The sequence below is a fragment of the Chironomus tepperi genome, unplaced genomic scaffold (genome assembly GCF_022539635.2).
Source record: "Chironomus tepperi strain 1889 unplaced genomic scaffold, CSIRO-AGI_Ctep_v1 contig_163, whole genome shotgun sequence".
NCBI lineage: Eukaryota > Metazoa > Arthropoda > Insecta > Diptera > Chironomidae > Chironomus > Chironomus tepperi.
Window position 1 is genome coordinate 2,611,334 of NW_027226285.1, and position 4,897 is coordinate 2,616,230.

The window sequence follows — 4,897 nt, forward strand, 5'->3', positions numbered from 1 at the left end:
GTTAGTTAGTCGACCATTGTACATGATACATGAATCATTAAAATTTCTCTCACCGATTACTGCATTGATGAATCTTTTTGAAGGCACTTTTTTGGTTTTGAAAGTTGCATGTCTAACACTACTCATATAGAAAAAAATTCATAACTAGTGCATCGGATAGAAACTCAATGCGGATATATTTACATCGTTCCATAAAGAATGTTTCCAGTGGGTAGACCAATGAAACTTGTACAAATCCTTTTTGGAAGTTGCATTTTTATATGTTTATTAACGTTTGTTCAGCAGCTTTTCACAAATATTACTTATTTTTGGATATTATTTGAACAAATGTTACTAAATCTTATCAAATTCCAAATTTTAGCATAAAATTATTGATTTAATTTAAAAAATTGGTATATAAAAATGATATAAAATATTAGAAAATTTTTATAATAGTAAATGAATTCTGAAATTTTTAAAGTCATCTGAATGGTTTAGGCTGTGAAACAGTGAATTTGAAAATTTTGATCTTGCTCGAACTATTTTAGAACATCTACATTTGATAACTTATAAATTTCTCCCCGAAAAATGAAAGATCATCCTCGAAAACATAAAGTAAATCAATAATTTTATGGAAATCTGGAATTTGATAAGAATTAGTAACATTTGTTCAAATAATTTATAATTTTTTTTTAGTGTATTTTATAATATAAAATAATAATCTTTATAACTTTAGTGTATTTTTATATAAAACAACCAAAAAACTGTCAATTGGATCTTTTTTCGCTTTTTTTTATCCTAATTATTCTCATAATATATATATATATAATTCCAAAACATTAACCAATCTCCTCCATGATAAATTTAAATTAAAACCAAATAGGTTGGCGTTAAATTAATACCAAAAACATTACATATTATTTTAATGTAATGTTAAGTTCAAAATAAAGAAGTTTGTTATTATTCAACTAATACCCTAAAATTAGGAATTTTTGTGAAAAGTTGCTGAACACAAGTTAATAAAGATATAAAAATACAACTTTAAAAAAAGATTTGTACAAGTTTCATTGAGTTCGAGAAAAAAGTGATTTATTTCTCAAAATGTTTAGTTAAAATTGAAATTTTGCTCATAAAACTGAACAAAAACATGAATAATTTATACTCAAAATATGCACCTTGAATAGATCTATCAATCTAGACTATAATTATTAAATTTTTTAAAATCTAAAATTTTTTTGAGTTTTTTTTTCTATATGAGTGGTGTTTGACATGCAAATTTCAAAGCCAAAAAAAGTGCCTTTAAAAAGATTCATCAATACAGTAATCGGTCAAATTGCCATATCTCTCACATTGTACCGACATAGTTTTTTGACTACCGTTATATAGAGCAGATACAGGTACTATTAAATAAGCCACGACTTTAATTTTTATAGAATCAATATATGAAATTGTTTTTGTTGATTTCTTGGGCTAAATATGCTTTAAATTAGCATAAAACAATGAAATTGGAAACAAAACGGCATATTTGAGTAATTTCAAGTATACAATACTTGAATTTCATTCCTGATACAATATATCATTTTAATGATCACTAATACAAGACTCACGAATACTAATCTAATACAGGACTGTAATGATCCCTAATATAAAAGACACGCGAATACTAATCGTGGGTCTGAAGAACTGAAATGTTCTAAATATAGTTTTATTAAGATTTGATATACTAGTAATGAAGTGAATCACGCTTCATGGGAATATTCGCACCATACGTAGATCAAAAAACTACAACAAAGTAAAAAAAAAATTACAAAAGTCCTCGTGTTTTTGATCGAGGGACTTAAGCGCATTTTTGTCCTAGCGATCAGTAATTGATTAATAAGTTACTTTCAGACCTCAAAACTTCCACAAAGTTAAGAACTTCATCATTTAACGGATTTTCATAATTCAAATCTCATAACGGTCAAAGAAATTCAAACATTTTTCAGTAAACACTGTTAAAACATCGAAGAACATTGAAAAACACTGTAAAACAATCAAAAAACGTGTTGTTGTTGTTGTTGATGTTTATGAAAATGAAAAATTGTTAATTATAGCATATATGCGTTGATTTGAAACTTTTAAATGCCCGATGCGCCAATAACTTTATGGAACTGATCTTTTAAAACCATTCCGAGCTCTCTACGATGTCTAGATTAAAAGTTTTTATTGGTAGCCGACCGAACAAAGTGTCTTATTAAGCTACCTTTTTGAAAAAAAATTCAAAAATGCGCTAAAAAACAGTAATTCGAAATTGCGAATAAATTTTTGCAATCTTATCTCGGTCCATGTTTTGTAATTAAGGAGAATAAAAGGAATTAATGTCTAAAATTCTAGTTTAAAATTTAGTTCCTGACTTACCGATAATTTAGGTCTGACATTCTCCTTTGAGTAGACAATGTCCTTTCTCAACAAGTCTTGTGGCAATTCCATTTCATTAACATCTTGCATAGGCTCATTCTCTTGATCTTCATTTGATGGATGATGACGAATGTGCGATTTAACGACGAATTCAGCTAAACGTTGATCCTGCATTGGATCAAATTCATCCTTAACAACACACAAGATATCAAAACGAGACAAAATTGGTTCCGATAAATTGACATTTTCAGAGAAAGTTAAACTTGGATCATAACGTCCTCCAATTGGATTTTAGGCAGCAATAACAGCACAACGTGCTTGAAAAGAAGTAATAATACCAGCTTTTGAGATACTAATTGATTGTTGTTCCATGGCTTCGTGAATTGATGTTCTGTCTTGATCATTTATCTTATCAAACTCATCAATTAAGCAAATTCCTTGATCAGCTAAAACTAAAGCTCCAGCTTCTAATGTCCATTCTTTAGAGATTGGATTACGACGAACATAAGCAGTAAGACCGACAGCACTAGCACCTTGACCAGTTGTAAATACAGCACGTGGTGGAATCTTCTCGGCATATTTTAAGAATTGAGATTTAGCCATACCAGCATCACCACAAACTAGCACATTAATGTCTCCACGCAATTTATGCTTTTCACCAGGATTCTTAGCTTCTCCACCAAACAATGAAAGTGCTAAACTACGTTTAATGAATTGATGACCATAAATAGATGGTGCAATACTGTTGACAATTCTATCAGCAATTCTTGGTTCCTTACTTAAACGTTGAATTGTAGCAATATCGTCATCAGTTAGAGAGCTTACAACTTGCTTTGAATCCTTAACTAATATATGATTGGCAATAATTACAGTTTCAAATACAGGAAATCCATTGTCTGTATTTAATGATCCATCATAATTGTTTGTATAAATGCCAGTAACTTCAACTTAATCGCCAGGTTTGCATTGATCACATAAATCAGCTAATAAGATGCAATCTTTGCTTCTTCCATATTAATTGAAAATGGTCCAGCTGATTGACTTTCAGGACATGATCCAGGTTTTACTTCTGAATTTTGATTTTGAACAAATGGACCAATGATATATCCACATTTAAATGGAGTTTTCTGAATGTTCTCAATTTTTCAATGAGAGGAAGTTCCGATATTCTTACATGAATTTCGTTGGTGACACGCTCATATGTTGGGAAAATTGATAAAACCATTTCCTTAGCGACTTGATCGAAAATTTCCAACATTTGTTGAGGAGCTTCTGGTAAAAAGTAAGCAAGAACGTGCTGATGATGAGCAAGTTCCGAAAAGACCACGGCAAAACTTGATTTGTTCTGTTCACACATCTTTCTGATTCTATCACGATAAATATGCTGGCCTTTTTCATCAATGTAAGTTCTCAAGAAGCTCTTGAATCGATTATCGCAATTTCAGTTCTAGGACCCAACATAGAAACCCATTCTTTGATTGTGTGTCCTTTTGTATCTTCCAAATTCTCAATTGATTCAATCATTTCCTTATCAACTTCTGCACCTTCAATAGCTTTTTCTGCAGCTCTTCTTTTGTGACTAGGAATGTCACTTTCATCGTCGCTTTTATCATACATCAAATCTCGATCAAGACGGGGATTTGGCAAGTAATCTCTGTAAATTACATGATAATTGTTATAAATACAGTGCACTAGAAGCGTGCATTACAATTTTACCTTTCCATGTCCCCGCCAAACAAATCCTTTCCTTCCGATTCATCTTCGTCGGCAGTTAAATCTCCTAATAATTCAGCTTCATTTTCAAATGGTTCAAAGTCACCAACTGGAGAATTTTCACGATTTGATCTCGGTGTTGCTACCGATTCATAATTTGTTGCTGGAGATGCAACATCATCGTTTGGGTTCTGTAAATTATAAGCAAAAAATTAAAATGTTGATTTTTTCAATTATATCATGCTATTTTGTACTAACTCCGTTGTGTGACATTTTGGCTTATCTTGTTTTATTAATTAATTATAGTTGGAGGACAATTGGATTTAAATGGAAAATAGTAACGTTCGAACTATTTTTCTACTCATGGTAGCTTCGCTCGCCCGACTTGGATAGATTACAGTCCTTATAAAGATCACTATACGAGTTGGGTTGAGCTTTTCTCGTCCGACTTGGATAGATTGCAGTACTTAAATAGATCACTTTACGAGCCGGTTCACTTCTAGATCTTTAAAATGAGATCCAGTAGGATCCACATAACTTTCAGACCCATAAAAACAAGATCCAGTAGGATCCAGTTCACTTCCAGACCTTTAAAATGAGATTTAGTACGATCCAGCTCACTTCAAGAATCATAAAAACAAGATCCAGTAGGATCCAGTTCACTTCCAGACCTTTAAAATGAGATTTAGTACGATCCAGCTCACTTACAGACATACAATTCACTTGAATTCACTCAAATTTATCATTTTGTTTCTTATCTTAAGTTGCTTTCTGCTTAAAATATAAAACTCACGTTTTCGTAGTCATC

At 31.2% G+C, this 4,897-nt stretch overlaps 1 pseudogene; it reads right to left on the reverse strand.

Annotated features, from left to right (window-relative positions):
• Nucleotides 1-2,248: 2,248 nt before the first annotated feature.
• On the reverse strand, nt 2,249-4,579 carry LOC139088595 (DNA replication licensing factor Mcm2-like; annotated as a pseudogene).
• Nucleotides 4,580-4,897: the final 318 nt, after the last annotated feature.